Below are 24,631 nucleotides of genomic sequence, written 5' to 3'. Positions count from 1 at the left end.
GTTGTAGGAAATAGTTAATGAATAAAACTGCAAAAAAGATTCAATTGTTCAATCAGCAATGTGACTTATCTCTAAATTATAATCCTTGTTACTGTCAAGTCATTCATTCCAAGTGTAGAAGAAAGTGTGAGATTTCTAAATGTGGAATGGAATGTCATTGGAGGGAGCTTTCCAAATGCAAAATTTAAGACCCTCTTAGGTATATTCAATATTATGTTTTGAAAATTCATATGATTTGGTCATTGAGAGATTTATGATATAATTATCTGTTACACACTGGCCTTCCAGGTTACCCTTTCCAACAGAACCATCTAAATCCCTTTCCATACAGAGGAGTGATAAAGGAAGGTAAAATAAACCAACTTGGGTTGCTGAGCCTCTGAAGATCTAACACTTCAAACAAATGACCTCCACCTATGGGTGTGCACTGCCCACATACAGGGCATCACCCCAAGTAAAGTACAGGCGTGTAAGAAGCTCCAGGTCTCCGTGGAGGACCAGCAGTCCCAGTAAACAGAGTCCTAGAAGATGGGGGGGAAATTACATCCCCACACTGATCTCTAGAAGCCAACAGTAGTGAAGAAGAGATGCATTTGTGAAAAGTCAACGTTCCTTTTCTGCTCTAAATCACTGCTGCTATGTGCAAAATTCATGCTTGCTAGCATGCACTTTGGAGAAACATACTTTGAGAAACATTGGTTGGAAGCACCATGATATTGGGCTTCCCTTGTGGCTCAGCTGGTAAAGAATCCGCCTGCAATGCAGGAGACCTGAGTTCGATCCTTGGGTTGGGAAGATCCCCTGAAGAAAGGAAAGCTATCCACTACAGTATTTTGACCTGGAGAATTCCATGGACTGTACAGTCCATGGGGTCTCAAAGAGTCAGACACGACTGAGGGAGTTTCAGTTTCACTTTCACTGTGATATTATCTCAGACAGAGAAACACAAACACACGGTAAAAAAATAAGAAAACTGTCAGACCTGAAATCACACGAAATCAACTGAAAGAGCCACTCGGAGCTGGCAGCAGGCTGCATCCTCACCTGAGCCGAGCTCTACCAGGCAGAGGTGGAGAACGCCAGGCTTGGAGAAGCAGAGCCCGATTCCAGTGGCTTGTCTCTTCAAGGCGGAGTGCGCTCCTTCATGGAAAAGCCTGAAGCTATGGAAGCAGTAGGTGTCCAAGCCACACAGTCCTCCAGGGCACAGTGGAGGGGAGTGGATGGGGGATAAAAAAGGGAAGATAGGCAAGGAGGTGGACATCCCCTAGGGAGGGTCAAAGGCAAGGAGCACAGCCAACAGGAAGGTGACACCCTAAGGCATAAATGTTTTCACGGCACTTTATGCACACATCCATCCAATTTATCCAGTCCCAGCAGAGAGGTTTTTGGGGATGTCCATCTCCCTGCTCAAAGCTGACATCCCTGGGAGTCATGAGGAAACATCATCTCCTTCTCTTTCTGCTCGTCTGGAGAATTTAACGCAGGACTGTAGGAAAACAGTCCCCCACAGAGAAAGACTGTGATCCCATCATAATCTGTGCAACTCTGGTGCAAAACCAAAACTCTGTGAGATCTAGCGTCCTTGTGTGTGACAAGTGGAAACAATGTTTTGGAGGTTCAGTGAGGGTGAATAAAACATAATTTATATTAGTTACAGACACACAGTACAGACTGACACTTAAAATCTGTGACCATCTTGACATCATATTTCTATTACTTCCTCCCTTTTCCCTCACTTTATATTTTGTGAGATTTTAAAGTACTCACGTGGTTCAAGTTTTTATATTAATAAAGATATACAATAGTTTTTGAAACCCAGTAACTTTTTAAGCCACCTGGATGTGCAACTTCAATTTAGAATCATAACTGAGGTATAATAAGTCCTATTCTTTTCAATAATAAAACAATTGAAGGGCTATAGAGTCAGCTTTAGGTAGATTTTCTTTCTCTATTCCTGACTCAGAAAGGATATTATTAAAGCTTTCTCTGAAAGAAAATTATGCAGTTTTAAAAAGTAAATTTTATATTTATAAAAATCTTTCTGAGATGAATGACAGGGTCACACAATACAAAGAATCCAGTCATATTTCTTCCATTCAATTTATGTGGAATAGCATGATGCACAATGGAGCTCTGAGGGTGAAAATACTGCAGAGCCACTTCTGATTAGAAATGTAAGTTCAAGTCAACTCTAGAAGGAAGTTGATTTTCACTTGGCCCATAGAGCAGATAAACTGCCATTTAAGCCTGAGTCCCTGAGAATCTTGGCTTTGACAGACATAAATTACAGTCCTTCCAAGAATATACTTTCATTTATATTTCTCCTTCAAAGTAAAAGGATTGATAGTCAGAAAACCCACTGTGATAAATAACAGGAATTTTTTCATGGCTCTTCATTTTACTTTCAATTGACATTCCATTCCAGTATATTTCTAGATAAAATTAGTTTTAACATATTAGCATTCCTGAGCGATTACGGTCTTACTCTCATTTGCCAAAATGAGGTGAGAAATATAAAGAAATGATAGAATTTGCCTCAAGTCACACATCCATCCCTGTTCATGCCACTGGCTGAATTGTAAGTCACTGCTTGGTAGTAAATGCTGTCAGAAGGGCTTTAGCTGTTTCACGACACTGGGGATCAATTAACCTGTACAAATTATGTATTAAATGGACATCCAGTGCCTTAAAGGAGTGAAAGTACTGCTAAGGCCTTAGTTTAAAAACCAAATCTTGACAAAGAAAAGAATCAGAAGCTATCAAAGGCATAGAGCATGAGGCTGCGAACTTCTATTATTTATTCCAATTATCAAAAAGCTCTAATTTTCCAGTTTTTGTTTTAGTATTTTTCATCCTTTTCTTTCTTTGGAGAAAAAAACTACAAAAGTAATTAGAACAATATTAGAAAGTCACTTCAACTCCATGTAACCTTTCATCACTAAGCCTCAACCCTGGTTGAACATCACAATTGTTTGGAGAACTTCTATTTTTTTTAATGTGGATGTGAGGCTCCCACTCTGAGAGATCCTAACTTAACTGGGACTGGTGGGACATGGTTATCACGTTTTTTTTCCCCCCACAAATTCTCCAGGTGATTCTTTAAAAAGCTCCAGTGAAAAACCATTGTTTTACCACAATGAGCTGTGCTGTTTAGCCTCTCAGTCATGTCCAACTCTTTGCAACCCCAAGGACTGTAGCCCTCCAGGCTCCTCTGTCCATGGGATTCTCCAGGCAAGAATACTGGAGTGGGTTCCCATTTCCTTCTCCAGGAGATCTTCCCTACCCAGGGATCGAACCCAGGTCTCCGCATTACAGGTGGATTCTTTACCATCTGAGCCAACAGGAAAGCCTCTACCACAGTACAACCAACGAAACATAATCTATACTAGGACTACAGTTTGCTTAAATATATTTAAGTACTTTCTGAAACATGTGAATTTTTTGTCTTTTTATTTTATATTGGAGTATAGGTGATTAACAATGTTGTGTTAGCTTTCACGTTCACAGCAAAGTGATTCAGTTATATATACACATGTATCTATTCTTTTTTAAATTGCAAGTGTGAATTATATAACATAATACAAAGTGTTTTTATTGTACCCAGACTAGTTTAAAATCAACAATGCATATAATATGTATAATATGGCTCAGAAAACTAGAGTATCAGTTAATAAAACCCTTCCCTGTTAGTTTCTGATGGACTTGACTGTGTCTCCATTGTGGTTCCTAAGACTTAGTCTAGCTTCTTTGCCAGAGCAGTAGATTTGCTCTTTCTAAAATGTGAGTGCAGAAAAAATTCATCATACTAGCTCTGTGTGGCACATCAAAGATGAGTGATAATATAATTATATGTGTAATTGCTCTTTGTATGTTTCACCAGGAACATTTTTACACAAACTTGTTCTCTCTCCTACCTGGTGACAAGCTTTCAACCAGCCTCAGAGAAAGAACAGAGATTAACTGCTGTCCAGAAAATTGTAACTGTTGCTTCCACCATGCGAGAATCAGCATCTAATCAATAATATATTAATGAGTGTATGCTTTGAGTCCTTGGGAATGAACAGCTAAAGGCAAAGAGCTGTTTCTGTTCTCCATGCTACTCCTGTAGAGTTTAGCTCAAAATGAAAAGAAACTTAGCGTGGGTTTGGGTTACTGTGAACAGATTGCCTCTGCTCGGTGTAGTAAGTTCCTCCATTTATCTTCCCATCACGGCAGGGCTGTGTCCCCAGCAAACGTCTCCAAGGCCACAGAGTTGTCTCTTAGCAGAGCTCTTCTTGGAGGTTGTAGGCAGTGTGCCTTGTCTGGGTTTTGTCACAGGTTTCCTTAACATGCTCATTTTTTCTAAGTACAAATAAGTCACAGTTTAAGGTGAGCGCATGTGAGCTTGGCCTCTTTGTACAGCGGGTCCCTCATGCCAAGAGGGAGCCTGAGCAAGGAAAGGTGGTGAATTTAAAAACAATGCAAGACTGAAAAAGATCAGGCTAGATTGATTTGTGTTTTATTTTTAATCCTAGAAAATCAGAAAACTCTTTGATGTTCCACAGATGAAAATAAAGTTTGGAACAGGAAAATCTCCAAGATTATACATTTGTGTTAGAAATGCTGCCGAACTCAGCAAAAGTCACTCAGTCATGCCTGACTCTTTTTACAACCCCATGGACTGTAGCTGGCCAGGCTCCTCTGTCCATGAGATTTCCCAGGCAATAATACCAGTGTGGGCTGCCATTTCCTTCTCCAGGGGATCTTCCTGATCCAGTGATCAAACTCACATCTCTTGCATTGGCAGATGGATTCTTTACCACAGAGCCACTAGGGAATATTAGCTATTATTAAATCAAAGTTATTCTCCCTGAGAAACATGTCATAGAGCTTAGAAATTATTTTTATTAATGGCTGGCAGGTCATGGACAATTGGACTGGTAGGCTGCTTTTCTCTAAAAGGGCAATGTATCTAAATTGTTACAATCTGAACTTTTTAAAAACCCGCTTTAGATGGTTCAACATCTTCATATCACTTAATATGAAACACCACATAAATTAAGAATAAAAAACATATTATCATTAATTAGAAAAGATGTTTGCACCCCTATGTTCATTGCAGCATTATTTGCCATAGCCAAGATATGGAAGCAACCTAAGTGCCCATCGAGAGAGGAATGGGTAAAGATGATGTGGTACATGTATACAGTGGAATATTACTCAGCCATACAAAATAATAACATCCTGATATGGATCTCATTTGCAACAACGTGGATGATCCTAGAAAACAGTATGCTAAGTGAAATAAGTCAGACAAAGAAAGACAAACACTGTATAATTTCACCAACATACAGAATCTAAAAAACAAAACAAAGGAACAAATATAAAACAGAAACAGTCTCATAGATACAGAGAACAAACATGTGGTTGCCATCAGGAAGTGTAAGGGAGGTGGTGAAAGAAATAGTTGAGGAAGATGAAGAAAAACATAAGTCTCCAGGTATAAAATAAATGAGTCATGGGGATGAAATGCATAGTGTGGGAAATACAGTCAATCATATTTTAATGTCTTTGCATGGTGACAGATGGTAACTGAATATCATGGTGATCACTTGTAATGTGTAAGAATATTGACTCACTACGTTGTACACCAAAAACAGACATAATACTGCAAGTTAATTATATTTCAATTAAAAAAAAAAAAAAACCTCTTCAAATCTCTTTCTCTAGGCTTTTCAAAGATCATGTTGACTCTCACCACTGAGCTTCCCAAGTGGCTCAGTGATGAAGAATCCACCTGCCAAGCAGGAGATGTAGGTTTGATCCCTGGATTGGGAAGATTCCCTGGAGAAGGGAACGGCAACTCACTCCAGTATTCTTACCTGGAGAATCCCACAGACAGAAGAGCCTGGCGGGCTACAGTCCATAGGGTCACCAGAGAGTCAGACACAATTTACCAACTAAACAGCAACAGCACAATTCTAAGCTTTTAGGCAAAACTTCCCACTTGGAGTGGAGTCAAGTACATCATATAAACATGTGACATTGCACTTTCATTGCGGATGTGAAATTCTTCTCCTGGTGCAACCAATAAGTAAAAAATACAGCTATTAATATAAAACACTTTCCTCAGTTAATTCACTACTTGTCTTTCCTAAGGTACCATTTGAACAGCTGGCATGTATTCTTGCAATGCTGCTCTTACTTTCAGTTTGCATCTGGTTACTGAATGCGAAATCATCAAATTCTATCATGTGGTCACTGTTTCTCTCCTGAAATAGAAATAGCACAATTTCATAGGAAATTGCTCTGGGGAGTTTTCCAACCCAAGGCCGCAATCTTGAAACTTTTGGAATCTTTGAAAAAGTTTAAGGTTAGAAATGCAAAAGCTCCAAACCATTCCAGAAAATGCTAAAATTGTTGAATTGCACACCCTGCTTTATTGAAATGAAGGCGGCTTGAACTATTCTTGATACAGTGCAATGCCAGAAGGTTGAGAAAGTTGCGAAGAACAATTTTAAAGCAAATGCTGCTTTTGTTTTTAAAAAATTGTTGGTTGAGTTTATGTGTCACCTTCACCCAAGAAAATCTTCTAAAATTCCTCCACACGCACTGCTTTTCCACCACAGGAGAAGTACAAGAAGGCATGTTCTGTGAAGCCCATATTTTTTTGGTCTGACCTGCCCATGATTTTTAATGGTGTCATGGCTTTTGTAAAAATTACATACTGCTTTAAATGGTGGATTTTATGGTATGTAAATTATACTTTAACGAAACTGTTAAAAATGGCATATTGCTTGAGAAAAATTCAAACAATACAGAAAAGTGCATTTAGAAAAAAAACCCTTAAACATCTCACCACCCAGTAATTACCAACTGTATCATTTTGGGGGTTGCCATTCTTCTGCTTTTCTCTATAATTACACATACTCAGAAATATGTATCCAGCCTAATGCTGTGCTTAGCCACTCATCACAGCCATCTCTTTGCAACCCCATGGACTATAGCCCTCCAGGCTCCTCTGTCCATGGGATTCTCCAGGCAAGAATACTGGAGTGGATAGCCATGCCCTCCTCCAGGGGGCCTTCCCAACCCAGGGATCGAACCCAGGTCTCCCGCACTGAGGGCAGATTCCTTACCAACTGAGCCACCAGGGAAGCCAAAGAATACTGGAGTGGGTAGCCTACCACTTCTCCAGGGGAACTTCCCGACCTAGGAATCCAATCGGAGTCTTCTGCATTACAGGTGGATTCTTTACCAGCTGAGCTACCAGGGAAGTTCAGTTCAGTTCAGTTCAGTCGCTCAGTTATGTCTGACTCTTTGCGACCCCATGGATTGCAGCACGCCAGGCTTCCCTGTCCATCACCAACTCCTGGAGTTTACTCAAACTCATGTCCATTGAGTCGGTGATGCCATCCAACCATCTCATCCTCTGTCGTCCCCTTTTCCTCCAGCCTTCAATCTTTCCCAGCATCGTGGTCTCTTCAAATTTTTCTTACCAGAAAAGAGTTGTGCAAATAAGAGACAGGAAAGTCAACCCAGGTACACTGCTTCAAGTAAGACAGCCCACTAGTGGCTACAAACCTGCAGAGGGGGGGTTACCAAAAATCCAGACATCTTTCCATCTGAAGTTTTACTCCATATATAGTTTATCCTCCTCATGAAACTAAGAATGTCACCAAAAATTTATAAATGCCACCCTCATTTCACTAAAACTCGTCCTCTGGATCTTGCTAAGGTGCAGGCGCTGGGCAGGCGGGCAGGTGTGGACTGTGAGGAAACAGCGCCACCTGCAGGAAGGATGGGGCATAACCATGCCTCAGAGGGGCCGCCCTGCCAGGAAACCTGTTAACAGAATCTGGAGGTTCTATCATTTCACGGTGGGAGACGGTCACGGGGGCAGTGCCCTTGTTCCCACTCAGCCTGGAGAGCCAACACTGTGTAAGCCGTTACATTACAGCAGCTGAGGTTACAGATCCATCTAGAACAGATGTGAGGAAAGCTGTCCTGCGGTCAAGGATGGAGTCCATCTCTGGGACAGACACCAAGAGTATCTGCTTTCAAGCCTGTCCTCCTCCTCCCCGCCCTCCTCTTTTCTCCTTCCCTTACTCCCTCCCCCTCCTCCTCATCTATTTCTGCTGCTGACCAACCACTCCTCCTGTCACTTGCGTCCGCATTTCCAAACACAGCACGTACCCTGCTAATCAGTCTTCCCCAACACAAGACTGAATGGACACTACACTGGCCGGGTAGGTGTTGTGTAAAGACAGGGCTCCTGGTGACCATTACGACCACGTTACCCATGTCCACCGTATGCTGACGATGTCCCACTCTGTCCTCCCAGGTCACACCTGAGCTTCCAGCTGCCTGCCAGCAGCCCCCCGCCAGGGGTCCTGTAGGCCCCTCCAGCCCAGCCTGGCACGGTGCCTCCACGGCCCTGCTGGGGCCTCACCCAGGGCTCAGCATCATTGTTCACTCAGCTGACCGCCCTCATCCACACCTGCCCACTCAGGGCCCCTGTGGCCTCCAGGCCCCTCCCCCTCCATCTGCAATGCAATTGTCTTCATTTTGACTCTTTTTTAAAACTAGTTTCTTTACATACCTCTCATTTTGGACACATGCAAACATTTATTAAATAGCTGCTAGAAGTCTTCCTGAAGCATTAAATCACTGGCCATCAATCAGATCCTGGCCAAGAAGCTGACACATGAGTGCCCAGCTCCTGCATCTGATCAGTGGTTGTGTGCCAGGTGGTTTGAGAAAGGGAAACACCAGAGCCATTGCAATATCACAGCCATAAGCGGATTAAAATATTAATAAAAAAAAAAAAGGTCACTGAACTCATCTTTAAGTTATTAAGATCATTGCTCTAGGGCTGAAAGTGACAGACCACCGAGGACAGGACTTGAGGAGGCAGAAATGAGGATAAAATAAGCTCAGCCAGCTGGTGCCACTTAAGGATGTAACAAAAAATGAAGGGAGAAAGGATGTCCCCACCAGCACCCTCTGCCTGCAACCCTGACGTCCTGGGGCACCGGTGCAAGACGTGCTGTTTTCACAAGCTTGCCAGGTAGTCCCAGCACGCTGGGTGAGTCCTACTGGGTGACTCACCTCATTCAGGCTGGGTGAGTCCTGCTTTGGGACCACGACCAGGCTCACTGCAGAGCAGATGAAGGTTTTAACTTAAGAACACTAATCCATAGACTGCCTTCTTAAAACGGAAGTCAGAAAAAGAAATTCCATTAGAACCTCAAATGCAGGGCTTCCCAGGTGGTTCAGAGGTAAAGAATCAGCCTGTCAGTGCAGGAGACTTGGGTTCGATCCCTGATCCAGGAGGATCCCACATGCCATGGAGCAACTGAGCCCGTCCACCACAACTACTGAACCTGTGCTCTATAGTCCGGGTGCCGCAACTACCGAGCCCATGCACCTAGAGCCCCATAACAAGAGAAGCTACTGCAATGAGAAGCCCATGCACCACAATTAGAGAGTAGCCCCTGCTTGTCACAGCTAAAGAAAGCTTGCCCAGCAACAAAGACTTGGCACAGCCAAAAAAATATAAATAAATAAAATTTAAAAAGTAAGACGAAAACTCAAATGTAGATGAAGTGGCAGCAACTGCTGTTTACAGAATGACTTCAAAACCTACTCAGACCCATGACTCTTCCTCTTCAGACATCTGCTTGAAGCCCCAGAGAGCGCTTCCTCCCCTCTGATACCCTGGGCAGCAGCGCTCATGTGCAGGCACAGTGACCACAGTCAGGAGACGCTCCATCCCCAGCACCAACCAGCTCTCAGTGTGAGAGTCTGGCCTCCCCCAGGAGACCTCGGAGAGCCCAAGGGTATCAGAGAATGACTGTTCCTGACATCCACTTCCTACTGAAGAACAAACTTGGACATTTTCACAGTCAGGTTATTCTTTATCTAGTACAGATTTTGTCTGGGATGGCGCAGAGATGGAAGGTCCTCAAAGCCTCCTTTCATGCAGTGCCCATAAATGGCTCCCAGAGCGAGGCTCCTGCTGGGGCATGTCAGTGAGGAAAAAGGGTGAGGCTGTGAGATTGATCAGAAAAACTCTGCCACACAGCCCCAGTGGGCAATCAGTCCTGCCTCCCAGTCAGGTCCTCTGGTATGAACCATGGGGAATATAATATCGCTGTTTTCCATCAAACGTGTATCTCAGACCTGCTTACAGAGCCAGTTGGAAAGATACAAATAATGCAAGAGCAAAACTACTCCTGGAGAGGGGCTTAGAAACTGAATTTTAATGATGCTCAGAAATAGGATCAAAGTGCAGTCCCTGAAGCTGCACACCAGCCCCCAAGAGCCTCAGGTTCAAGAAAGTCACCCAACTACAGCACCCGAGGTACAGGTGATGCTGCTATCTGTGGAAGATGGAGTATGATTTCACCCAAACTGTTAAAGCAATGAAAACATCCTACCAAAAATAACCCATTTCTGAAAAGAGTTTGAAAAAGAATACATGTGTCTAAGTATATCTGAATCACTTTACTGTACACCTGAAACTAATACAACATTGCTAATCAATTGTACTCCAATACAAAATAGAAAGCTAAAGGCACTATCTTAAAAAAGCAAATAACCCATTTCATTCTGCCTGGTCTAAATACACGTATGGTGTGTTTGGTGACAGATGTCCCAACAAATTGACCCACAGATTCAATGTAATTCAAATCAGAATCTCAGAGGGCTTCAAAGGGGAGAGGACGGGGGCTTGAAATAAATAAACTAATTCTAAAATATATATGGAAATGCAAACAATTTCTTAAAAGAACTCAGAGGCATTTTACATCTAACTTCAAGGCTTACTATCAGCCACTCTATAAGAAGACAGATCGGGCAAATGAAAACAGGAATGAGAGTAAATTCAGAGAAATATCTGGTAAATAATAATGAGATATTTATATTTGTCCTTTTTGGTCAGCCTTATTGAGGTACGATTTATGTACAATAACTATTCACCAGGTTTAAGTATACAAATGAATTAGTTCTGATAAACATATGTCTTTTAACCAGCATCACAACTATAGCATGGAATAGTTCCATGACCCCAAATAATACCCTGAAATCCTCTGCATCCAGTCCTACTCCTGCCCACTCCTGGCCCCAGGAAACCACTGGTCAGCTTCCCATAACTACAGTTCACTCATGTGTTCTTTTGTTCCAGTCAAATTTTTCAGATTTTCAAAGTATCTATAAATTCAAAAGCAAAATGCTAGTTATGCCATCCCCTGTAACATTAGATTCTTAAAGAATTTTAATTGGGTTTCTGAAGAAGAAAATAAGGTGCTTAAATAAAATCCTTGAAATATTAACTTTATAATTAGAGAATATTTGCAAGTTTAAATTTTTAGCATTTACAGCCAGTTATGGCTTAACTTAAAAAATAAAATTAGAAAGTCCTTTAAGATAAACCAGACAGATCAAGAAAGGTCAAAGAAATAAAGTTAATGATACTTTGTATCACTGCCTAAATTTAATTTTGTATTTAAAAACACTCCATTTTAAATTAGCTGTTTTTTAAGGAAGTTGTGCAGAAAGTAATCAGGGAAATAATTATTACAAAATAATGATAAGAATGGCAACAAATATAATAAATATTTAAGTATTATTATTTCAGGATTTACTCTTGCCAAGTGCTCCATGTGTACCATCCCCAGATCACAGGGTCAGTCGGGTAAATCGCCATGATGATCCTCATTTAAAACAATAAAAGGAAACTAGGGCTTAGAGTTCTTAAATGAGATGCTCAAGATCGAATAGCTAGGAAGTACCACCCACTTTCAGCCAGATCAAAGGGAGTTCAGTCTGATTTCTTCCACTGGAGCTTCTCAGCAACCCTGCACTGCCTCTTTCCACAATTGCAGTGGATGATGGATAAGACATTCATGTTTAAGACACAGAGCTACTCATAACAGTTTAATGCAAGTATGAAAGCCTGCTATGACCTAATAAAGATGCTCCAGAGGGAAATATCCCGTTTAGAAATAAACACACATCAAAACAAAAGGAAAAATAAGAAATAGAAAGTTGTGCGTTGACGAGGACATACAGGTTAAAAAATAATGATGGACTAAAATGAATAACATCCCTTCTAGTTCAACTGTCACATGAGGAACACGGCTTGAAGGTATTGCTCCCACAAAAGAGACACTGGGGCCTATGAAGGAGACAAGGACAGAGGAAAATTCATTGGCAAAGGAAAATATGATCAATGAAAATGTGTCAGACAGAAATTTTAGCTGAAAAAGAATGGAAAGCAGGTTGATAGACTAATAAGACAAGAAATGTTAAACTATGCTTCCAAAGAACACACCAGCTGTCCTTGTTCTGAAAGGTGGGGCTTTTTATGTCATTTGTGGAGCAGAAGATGTGCTTCAAAGGTGCTATCCACCTTATTGGGGTGCTCAGCTATATACAAAACAGAAAACTGGATCAAAGATGGCGGTCTTTACATTTGGTAAAAATGCATCCCATTCTCACAAGTTTGCTCATTTTAACGTACAGTCTTCTAATATGTGATCATTCTGTTTTCCTCCACAAAAATTCAATGGTTATAGCTCTTATAAAAGATAATTACTCCTCCCTACAACATCTACCCCTGGAGAAGGAAATGGCAACCCACTCCAGTCTTCTTGCCTGGGAAATCCCATGGACAGAGGAGTCTGGAAGGCTACAGTCCATGGGGTCACAACTAACAACTAAACACAACGTGGCAACTAAACACAGCGTAGAGACTAAACAATAACAACAACACACTATTTACAGCCCTGACACAATCACTATAAGAGCAAATTATGCTGAATAAATAACTATGCCTTATTAATGTTTAAAATGACATTTGTGTTTTAGTCTAAGCCTTTGTTGTGTTTAATTACAAAATTTCTCTTAACATAACCAACATGTAGAAAATGACATAACAAAAAATCCTGTGTTCTTGAAGCAGACTGTGATTTGACACTATTTTGTGTAGCAGATAATCTTGGTTTTATTCATCTCAAATAACTGAAATGCTGCACCTTTGGATTAGTAAAACCTTCACATTTCTTCTCCCCCAGCTCCCAACAATCACTGCTCTATTTTGTGCTTCTAGGACTTTGACCTCATACAAGTGATATCACAAGGTATTTGTCCTTCTGTATCTGGCTTGTTTCTTTTTTGGGGGGTGGTTTTTATTTATTTATTTATTTTTATTTTGTTTTTAATAAATTTATTTATTTTAGTTGGGGGCTAATTACTTTACAATATTGTAATAGTTTTTGCCATACATTGACATGAATCAGCCATGGATTTACATGTGTTCCCCTTCCTGGACCCCCCATCCACCTCCCTCCCCATCCCATCCCTCTGGGTCATCCCATTGCCCCGGCCCTGAGCCTTTGTCTCATGCATCGAACATGGAATGGTGTTCTGTTTCACATATGATAATATACATGTTTCAATGCTATTCTCCCAGAACGTCCCACCCTCACCTTCTCCCTCAGAGTCCATAAAATTGTTCTATGCATCTGTGTCTCTTATTCTGTCTCGCATATAGGGTTATCGTTACCATCTTTCAAATTCCATATATATGCATTAGTATACTGTATTGGTGTTTTTCTTTCTGGCTTACTTCACTCTGTATAACGGGCTCCAGTTTCATCCATCTCAGTAGAACCGATTCAAATGTATTTTTTTAATGGCTGAGTAATATTCCATTGTGTATATGTACCACAGCTTCCTTATCCATTCGTCTGCTGATGGACATCTAGGTTGCTTCCATGTCCTGGCTATTGTAAACAGTGCTGCGATGAACATTGGGGTACACGCGTCTCTTTCAATTCTGGTTTCTTCGGTGTGTATGCCCAGCAGTGGGATTGCTGGGTCATATGGCAGTTCTATTCCCAGTTTTTTAAGGAATATTTTTTAAGGCTTATTTCATTTAGTATAAAATCCTCCAAATCCATCCATGTTGCCAAAACTGGCAGTATTTCCTTCTTTTTAAGCTTGAATAATACTTCATTGTACATACATACCACGTTTTCTTCATCCATATGTCTGTCAGTGGATAGACCCCCTCCATGTCTTGGCTATCATGCATAAAGCTGCAATGAACCTGGGGGTGCAGATCCTCTTCAAGATTTTGATTTCAATTTCTCTGGATAAACACCCAAAAGTGAGACTGCTGGATCATAGGGAAGTTCTATTTTTAACTGTCAAATGAGAGCTTAGATCTTGTGTTCTGGAAGTTTCCGTATCAGCTAAAAGTCTATGAGCTTGTTTCATAAATTAATAATCACAGCCACAAGTTAGCATCAGTAAAATGCCAATTTGGGGTCAAGCAATAAACTCATTCCTCCAGGCAACATCTCAGTCCCCAGGAAAACTGTCTTCATTTTGGAGATCTGTGATTCATGCACAATCGATCGTCATGGGGAGGGGGCTCCATCTGAGTCATCTGTCTTCCTGCCCTCATGCTGACCTGACCAAAAGCTCTGGTTTTATCCAACAGATAACAGAACACTCACTCATTCAAGCTGCAGGACAAAGCTTAAAATAATGGTTCGACTCTTCCCCAAAGTGGCATTTCAAAAGCTTCTATTTGAACTATGACATCAGTGATACAATGGGGAAGTTTTTATTACTTACAACTGTTCCAAGAACATCAGTCCTTTAAATGTTTGCTTTTCTCATGTACAAATTTCATCCTTGTAGAGGCACCTGGAAAACACATAAAATGTTATTAAACTATCAATTAGCGTAGATACCACACGACTAGATCAGTACGTTTTAATTATTTATTTTGGGCTGCGTCAGGTGCTTAGTTGCAGCGTGTGAGAGCTTTGTCATTGCACGCTGGCTTAGCTGCCTCGTGGCATGTGGGATCTAGTTCCCCAACCAGGGATCTAACCCATGTCCCCCTCATTCGAAGATGAATTCTTAACCACTGGACCACCAGGGAAGTCCCCAATCAGGACGTTTTAAACTGCAGTGTGGACCTAAGGAGCTTCGAGGTGTTAACAGATCCCCTAAAAATAGAGGGAAATTTGATTTCATATCAATATATTCAATTGTCTGTGTAGGAGAGCTTCAAGGCTCTCATCAGATCCCCAAAGGGATCCTGGACCAAAAATTAAGAATCACTGCCTTAGCCTCTAACACTTCGAATGGTCATGGAGAAATTCTGACTAATGAAGTCACGTACATTGACCTCATAGAGGGTAGCAACTTCTCTAAGAAAATGAAAGTTTGATGATAGTTATTTTTTAAAATCCTTTCTATCACACCAAATACATTGAACTGTGAGTTACATTGCAAAGCTGGCAAATAACACCATAGGACTCAAGCAGACAGGGAAGAAAACTTTTTCACAGAACCACAAGGTGGATTTTATATTTCAGTTCTCCCACGGCTGCTACTGAAAATCTATAGGAAAGGAAACTGGCATAGATTTACAGATACAATGATGTAACTCATCTGAACCCAAAAGTGGATGGAGACAAATCATATCACCTGTGAGCACTTTCTCTGCCTTTTTTTTCTTCAACTAGAGGATGGCAATGTTATTCCCTCTCTAAATCTCTATGGTTTTTGTGAACGTCATGAAAGTGAATATCATTTTATCGAGACGTGGCAAGCAGAATGTGACTGACTCCAAGTCCAGAGACTGAAGAGAGATGGCAAAGGCCAGTTAATGCTCAGTTAACAAGGACAGAGTCAACAACCCAAGAAGGTGAATTTGCAGACGGAGCCGTGCTCAGCAGCAGGAGTTCCTGAGACAGTGATGCAAAAGCTGAGCCAAAAGGAGGAAGAAGCTGTAATTCAGAAAAGAAGCTGAACCCAGGAAACAGAGCTACACCAGGAACAGACTCACAAATCTGAGTGTGGTAGAAACTTCCTCTTTAAACACCATTGATGAGGCTCAGTGTATCTCCCACCTGCAAACCTATTTAACTGTTTCTGCCCAATGGATATTTTTTAAATTGCTCAATGCTCATAATTCCAGGTGTAATTAGAAGAGCACTGTTTCCAAGTCTCATGAAAAGCTTTTCCTTGTTCTTGCCCAGAGTGTAGGAAGCACTTGTACATGTAACTGACCAGCCCCAAGCAACGTTGATCACTCATCTGACCCAAAATTGTGGTTGTTGTTCAGTCACTCAGTCGTATCCAACTTTCACAACTCCATGGACTGCAGCCTTCCAGGCTCCTCTGTCCTCCACTATCTCCCAGAGTTTGCCCAGAATTCAGTTCAGTTCAGTCGCTCAGTGGTGTCCGACTCTTTGCGACCCCATGAATTGCAGCACGCCAGGCCTCCCTGTCCATCACCAACTCCCGGAGTCCACCCAAACCCATGTCCATCGAGTTGGTGATTCCATCCAACCATCTCATCCTCTGTCGGCCCCTTCTCCTCCTGACCCCAATCCTACCCAGCATTAGGGTCTTTTCCAATGAGTCAACTCTTCGCATGAGGTGGCCAAAGTATTGGAGTTTCAGCTTCAACATCAGTCCTTCCAATGAACACCCAGGATTGATCTCTTTTAGGATGGATTGATTGGATTTCCTTGCTGTCCAAGGGACTCTCAAGAGTCTTCTCCAACACCACAGTTCAAAGGCATCAATTCTGCGGTGCTCAGCTTTCTTCACCGTCCAACTCTCACATCCATACATGACCACTGGAAAAACCATAGCCTTGACTAGACGGACCTTTGTTGGCAAAGTAATGTCTCTGCTTTTAAATATGCTGTCTAGGTTGGCCATAACCTTCCTTCCGAGGAGTAAGCGTCTTTTAATTTCATGGCTGCAATCACCATCAGCAGTGATTTTGGAGCCCCCAAAAATAAAGTCTGACACTGTTTCCACTGTTTCCACTGTTTCCCCATCTATTTCCCATGAAGTGATGGGACCAGATGCCATGATCTTAGTTTTCTGAACGTTGAGCTTTAAGCCAACTTTTTCACTCTCCTCTTTCACTTTCATCAAGAGACTCTTTAGTTCTTCTTCACTTTCTGCCATAAGGGTGGTGTCATCCGCATATCTGAGGTTATTGATATTTCTCCCGGCAATCTTGATTCCAGCTTGTGTTTCTTCCAGCCCAGCGTTTCTCATGATGCACTCTGCATAGAAGTTAAATAAGCAGGGTGACAATATACAGCCTTGGTGTACTCCTTTTCCTATTTGGAACCAGTCTGTTGTTCCGTGTCCAGTTCTAACTGTTGCTTCCTGACCTGCATACAGGTTTCTCAAGAGACAGGTCAGATGGTCTGGTATTCCCATCTCTTGAAGAATTTTCCACAGTTTCTTGTGATCCACACAGTCAAAGGCTTTGGCACAGTCAATAAAGCAGAAATAGATGTTTTTCTGGAACTCTCTTGCTTTTTCGATGATCCAGTGGATATTGGCAATTTGATCTCTGGTTCCTGTGACTTTTCTAAAACCAGCTTGAACACCTGGAAGTTCATGGTTCATGTATTGCTGAAGCCTGGCTTGGAGAATTTTGAGCATTACTTTACTAGCATGTGAGATGAGTGCAATTGTGCGGGAGTTTGAGCATTCTTTGGCATTGCCTTTCTTTGGGATTGGAACAAAAACTGACCTTTTCCGGTCCTGTGGCCACTGCTGAGTTTTCCAAATTTGTTGGCATATCGAGTGCAGCACTTTCACAGCATCATCTTTGAGGATTTGAAATAGCTCAACTGGAATTCCATCACCTCCACTAGCTTTGTTCGTAGTGATGCTTTCTAAGGCCCACTTGACTTCACATTCCAGGATGTCTGGCTCTAGGTGAGTGATCACACCATTGTGATTATCTGGGTCGTGAAGATCTTTTTTGTACAGTTCTTCTGTGTATTCTTGCCACCTCTTCTTAAATGCTTAGAATTAGCTTCTTGCTAATAGCTGTCACTGTGCTAGGCTTCTCACTGAGTATCTCACTAGTAACAAGATTTCTTTATAAACCATTACTTACAAGTTATAAAGTATTTTGTCTCATACTGTTTATTAATTTGTTTGCTTTACTGTTGGGGAGAAACTTCTTACACCCCAGGACCTCCAGGACTAGGATGAGACACAGGGAGGTCAGGAGCAGACTGCCCACAGCACCAGCCTAGAAGCTCGAGGGATCCTTAGCGACCCTTAACACATGGAGACTGGTCATGACAATTAGGAGAAATAACAGAAGGGGCTGATTCTAAACAGGAACCAAGGTTATAGGACAGAGGGATGAAGAGTTGTAGGAGGCCCAGATGAACACGACAGGCTGCAAAGCTCTTGAGCTGGGGTGTAATGTGAATTCTAGTGACTCAGAAAGATGCTATGATCTTTGTACAATTTAAATGTGAGCAAAAGCATCGGGATAACATCTTATCTTTAAAAGAATAACTTCAGTTGTTTTTTTCTTTCAGCTTGTCACAAAAGACATTTCAAAAATAATTTTTATTTAATTAAATCACCCTAAAATATCCCCAAAAGAGTACTATAAACATGCTTGTTTTCATTAAGTCTCTCTTTAAATTGAAAATTATCACCATGGTCATGCTAACAAAGGAGCATATTCTTCAATAAACAGATGGAGAGTTACACACATTCAGCTTAAGCATTTTCCTTGAAAAAATAAACTGCACAGCTCTTGGCACTGAGTGAACTCTCATTGTGCATTTGCTGAACTGTCAAACCCAGAGTCAACTACACACAGAAGGGAAGGCTTTTATAGGGTGATCAAATGGTCCAGAAACAACTTATCAAAAATCCAGGGAGAAAAATAACAGGTGGCAGAAATAAATTGTGTTTGAACAGTCAAACAAGTTACCAAAAAGTCACCTTTCAGCAACTTGGAAAGCTTTGGGAAATGCACTCTGGCAAATGAGAAGTACAGATTGTTTTGGATAAAAACACTTAAAATTTCAAAGTTAAATGATTGTGTCACGTCTAAATGTATAGGGAAAGTCAGCTAATTGGATTGGCGCACATGTTTCTGAATATCCTATAACAGCTACAAAAGGCAAAACTTCTAAAATCTCCTGCCAGCGTCAATGCTAGAGGGTTCATTTATAGTATATTTTAAAATCTTTGTTCTATGCTTTTTTGATGATGGATTAATCTGACAGAAGTGTGCTGGTTAATGGAGCAGGTGATTATTTTAGCCATTATACACAATTACCCAGACAGCCAGGGTCCAGAACGCAACAGCTCCTGACCTCTCACCACTAAAGGTTCAGCCATAATTCTCCAAACAGAACCTAGAGCCACAGACACCTCACCTGTGGCACCGAGGCCACTTCTCATTATTTACGACTGCCCAGTGCTCTGGCCATCAGAGCTGGCAGGCAGGACAGCCAACCTATGGTCTGCAGTAGAGCTGATGCCATACAGAGATAATGGCCCTCTTTATGCACTGTTCCCGGCTCCAGTCAATGACCCAGTAAACCGCACAGTCCTCCGTGTGTTCCAGGAACTCCTATGCTGGCTGAAAGCCACGTGGCCAGTCCACATCGAGTTAACCCCGGACACTAACTTTGTCCTGAATTTGTCACATTTCTTTCTCTGAATAATCTCTTTAATGTTCAAAAATCATTACTATTCTTCCTTGAGTTCCCAAATCTACCACCATACCAACATTTCTGATTAAAGAATGACAATTCTGTTCCCATATTTTATTAAACACATGTACCAACACATGCAGTATATGTATGTATGCACGTGTATATGTCTATATACACGTTTGTAGACATGTATACATGCATATATGTACACATATGTGCATGTTGCTTATGCACATAATGTAAGTTGTGGTCTGCACATGTGATGTGTGTATACGTGTGGTATCTTGTACACATTGTATTCTCAGTCTCATCTGAAACACATGATGCAGGAAACAGTTTATTTCCAGTGAGGCCACCTGCTTCATCAGGAAACTTTGTTAGAATTCTTAAGATACTAAGGTCTTCCCTGGTGGCTCAGATAGCAAAGAATCTGCTTGTAGTGCAGGAGATCCAGTTCAATCCCTGGGTTGGGAAGATCCCCTGAAGAAGAGTATTCTTGCCTGGAGAATTCCATGGACAGAGGGGCCTGGTCAGCTACCATTCATGGGGTTCCAAAGAGTCAGATGCAACTGAGGACTAATACTACTATTACTTACGACATTAAAGACTAGAACAAGAGAAGACTCATCTACAGGGGGAGAAAAGTGACATCGGATTTTAAAATATTACTCCTATAAATTATGAAACACCTTTGTGACTTCTAAATACCATCACCATCAAATATTTACAAAGACAAATATTAGTAAACAGATGAATCTTCAAGCTAATCCCAAGTAGGTCAAATCATGCTGACTCATCTGTCATTCCACAACCATCTATGTAGACTCTTGAAGATTCACCTCAACTGAAAACAAGTATAAAATATTAAATATATAATGATTTCTTTCTGACAGAGAAAAATCTGTTTTTCTTGCAAAACATTAGGACCCAGGTTATACACAGTGGTCTGGAGGGAGAGCAGGAAGACAAGGGAAAATTTTTGACAAGACTATAGCAGCACATGATCAGAGTTACTTAGAGGTAAAACCAAGTTGAGAAGTCAGAGAAAAGAAAGCAGCAAGTTACAGTCAAGATAGTAAAAGAGAAGAAAAGAGAAAACCCAGCATTGAAATGGTTTTCTGGTTCAAGCCCAATAATTGGCTGTCTTTAAAATATTTATTTAGATTGATTTTTTTTGTATACTCGGGGAAGCACTATGATCTGGAATTCTATCACTCTCTTCTTAAAAAACTAGACATACCAAACAGACTATCCAAGATTTAAAAGTTTGCTTGTTTTTTTTTAATACACTGCAATCTTTGAGCCTTCCCCAAGTAATGAGCAAATTAGGATTTAACTATTTCATGCCCCAATTCAGGTCTTCTACAGCCAAATGTGTGTCATAAAGCAACACCTCTGGAGACTCAACAAAATATGCAATATTAAAACTCAGATTTTATCTTTTATGTTAAAAATGGGGTACTTGTGCTTGCTTCGGCAGCACATATACTAAAATTGGAATGATACAGAGAAGATTAGCATGGCCCCTGTACAAGGATGATACACATATTCGTGAAGTGTTCCGTATTTTCAGCCAACAGGAATTTGCTGTATGACTCAGGAAACTCAAACAGGGGCTTTGTATCAACCTACAGGGGTGGGATGGGGAGGGAGTTGGGAGGGAAGTTCAAAAGGGAGGGGATATATGTATACCTATGGCTGATGCATGTTGAAAAAAAAAATGGGGTACTTGCCACCATCGAATGACCTGAATTAATGAGACAATAAGAAGATGGATTTTGTCAAAGATAATAACCAAAACTAATGTACCTATTACTTACTGAGCACCAGCCACTATTCAGTTAGCCACCTACCTACCTATCTACCTACCCACCTATATCTATCATCTACCAGTCTTTCTGAGCCAACACACCAACTTCTTATCCTCTCTGATATTCGGATATAAAGCCACATTTCTGCTGTAGTAAACAAACCATTCCCCACCCAATCCATTTTTCTGAAACCTCATGTAATAACAAGGGTGTTTGAATGTGGCAGCTGAGATTCTCAGGCTGGCAGACCTGCAGTCTTTCCTTTATTTGTTCACAGGCATCCTCTATACACATACTGCTTCGTGGAGGAGCAGAACTTTCCCAGGTAGACACATGCTCTGTTCGGAACCTCCAAACACACTTTCAAACTTGCTCTTCTTGGTTTTTGCTTAAAAGCAAGTGTCAAAGGTGGATCCTGTTATACCGACAAACGTTCAGAGTAGCAGATCTTGTAAAACGTAAATATAACTGCTTTCAAAAGCCCATCAAGTTGTCATTGTGAAACAAACAGTCAATTTGTATTTTAACAAATAGTCAATTTTAACAGTCACATCAGTGAACCTAGTAAAATGTAAATATACAAGGCAGTCAATCTGCCACCATGAACCAAAAAGACTAATTTTGTTATCAAAGTTTTAAAGGGTGAACAACCCTGGAAAGAATTCAAGCTATCATCATCTATGCTATGTCCACATGGACAGTCTTACACTTTCTGTTCACACTGTTCTGCCATCATGAAGTTGTTCTGCCACACTTATACTGAACATGTATATTCCTACAATAGAGATTAACAGGTTTACAAGAGCACATTTGATTATATCCTTAACATCAAGAAAACATATATATATATATAATTTCCAATTACATAAAGGATCTCAGAATGCCATCTGAATTGTTTATACTTAGATTTTGTGTGTCTTTGCATGTGTGTTTGTGTGTATATTGTTTAACTGCCCACTAACTTTTGAACTCCTTGAGGACAGAAAAGGATTATTGCCTGTACTTCCTCTACTTTATAAATTCCTCAATTCCATCAAAACTTATCACCTGTTAATCTTATCAACACCCAAACCACCCCTGCCTGTGTGTGTCATCTATATCCTATCTATGCAGCATAGTTTAAATGAAATGAACCAGATTTGTAATTTTTCTCTGTATATTCATTCAGCTCTCTTGTTTCTCCTCTGTAACCAGTCCACACCTGGAATGAGCCAAACCATATTTGAGGCCAATTCAGTTCAGTTCAGTCACTCAGTATTACATATAAATGTGTACGGTATTTTTATGACTATAATAAACCTATCAGTTCAGTTCAGTCTGTCAGTCGTGTCCAACTCATTGCGACCCCATGAACTGCAGCATGCCAGGCTTCCCTGTCCATCACCAACTCCCGAAGCTTGCGCAAACTCATGTCCATCGAGTTGGTGATGCCATTCAACCATCTCATCCTCTGTTGTCCCCTTCTCCTCCTGCCTTCAATCTTTCCCAGCATCAGGGTCTTTTCAAATGAGTTAGTTCTTCACATCAGGTGGCCAAAGTATTGCAGCTTCAGCTTCAGCATAGTCCTTCCAATGAATACTCAGGACTGATTTCCTTTAGGAGGGACTGGTTGGATCTTCTTGCTGTCCAAGGGACTCTCAACAGTCTTCTCCAACACCACAGTTCAAGAGCATCAATTCTTTGGCCCTCAGCTTTCTTTGTAGTCCAACTCTCACATTCATACATGACTACTGGAAAAACCATAGCTTTGACTAGATGGATCTTTGTTGGCAAAGTAGTATCTCTGCTTTTTAATATGCTATCTAAGATGGTCATAGTTTTTCTTCCAAGGAGCAAGCATCTTTTAATTTAGTGGCTGCAGTCACCATCTGCAGTGATTTTGGAGCCCAAGAAAATAAATTCTGTCACTGTTTCCATCGTTTCCTCACCCATTTGCCATGAAGTGATGGGATTGGATGCCATGATTTCAATTTTTTGAATGTTGAGTTTTAAGCCAACTTTTTCATTCTTCTCTTCAAGAGACTCTTCGGTTCCTCTTTGCTTTCTAAGGCCAACTATTTACAGGCTAATTGTCAGCTCATGCTGCTGTCCTTTGCTGGGGAAAACCTCTGACCCTGAAGAGTAGATTCTCCATAAATTTGTAATAATTAAGCCCAAGGGCATCCTTAATCTCATCTGCTAACCTTACTAGAATTTCCCAGTTTATTATTTTTCTGAGAAGCTTTATCATGAGCTTTATTATCTGCTGTATCTAGTGCTTCTAACTGGCCCTGTTGCCCTTAGAGTTTTTCTAGCAGTTCTTACCTATATTTTCCTCTGAGTGGACTTTATAATCAACTTATCTCATTCCAGAAAAAAAAATCTGATGGTACTTTTATTGTACTATATTAAATGCATAAACTAACTTTTAAAAAAGACTTTTATGATGCTGAATCCAGTCTACAGCCATACTACCCTGAACATGCCCAATTTCATCTTTATGATGTTAAGTCTTCCTATTCAAGAACACATATTTATTTAAATAGATATATTTGATTTTACAATCATAACCAGTATATTTTCATTTAAAAAGTAACCATGAATCATATCTATAATTGTAAGCTAACTATACATGCAGCAATTTTTACATTATAAATTTCTTCATGAATTTGCTTATAAAGATTCTGGATAAATTTAAATATTAGCAAGTTACCAAATGGATAAAAAGTTAAATGGATACATTTCAGAACAGAGCCTCCAAAAGTAAAATTAAGATATTTGAAAAAATTAATAGGTGAGTTTTAACAAGAAATCAGCTGTTCTTAATTATTTGTACATGATCATCCAATTTAGTGATAATTTTAAAAAATCTCCAGTTATCTCCACCACCAATTATATTCATAGTCAAGGAAAATACACTGAATTCTTTACCAGGGAAGCCCTATAAATAAATAAAGTATCACTATATTTGGCTAAGTATTTCTAGAACATTATACCAATTTTTTTTTTTTTTTTTTACTATTGCTTCTCTTTATTAATGGAGTAGGAAATGGCAACCCACTCCAATACTCTTGCCTGGAAAATTCCATGGACAGAAGAGCCTGGCAGGCTACAGTCCATGGGGATGCAAGAGTCAGACACACTGAGTGACTTTCACTTCACTCTCTTTGTCAAATGCCAATTTTTTTCTATTTATTCAGAATTTTTTCAATTCTAGCCACCGTATTGTGTGTGCTTTTCTCTGTAATAGTGATTTTTTTATATATTCTCCTCATAAAGAACTCAAATGCTTCCATCATAAATAACTGACAAAAGACTAGAAAA

At 40.5% G+C, this 24,631-nt stretch overlaps 1 long non-coding RNA gene and 1 other non-coding gene across 2 annotated transcripts in view; one reads left to right on the top strand and one right to left on the bottom strand.

The window, feature by feature from the left end:
• Window positions 1–24,631, bottom strand: part of LOC145509350 (uncharacterized) — a 57,951-nt gene that overhangs the window by 22,589 nt on the left and 10,731 nt on the right. The window contains exon 2 of the long non-coding RNA XR_014056030.1: window positions 14,629–14,700. This is a non-coding gene — a long non-coding RNA (uncharacterized LOC145509350). The remainder of the gene's footprint in view (window positions 1–14,628; window positions 14,701–24,631) is intronic.
• On the top strand, window positions 20,982–21,088 carry LOC145511747 (U6 spliceosomal RNA). The gene has a single exon (XR_014058128.1). It is a non-coding gene; the product is annotated as a U6 spliceosomal RNA (small nuclear RNA).

The sequence above is a fragment of the Giraffa tippelskirchi genome, chromosome 6 (assembly GCF_054371585.1).
Source record: "Giraffa tippelskirchi isolate mGirTip1 chromosome 6, T2T-mGirTip1v1.2.pri, whole genome shotgun sequence".
In the NCBI taxonomy this organism is placed as follows: Eukaryota; Metazoa; Chordata; class Mammalia; order Artiodactyla; family Giraffidae; genus Giraffa; species Giraffa tippelskirchi.
Note: the sequence above shows the minus strand (reverse complement) of the source record. Positions and strands in the feature narration are given on the sequence as shown.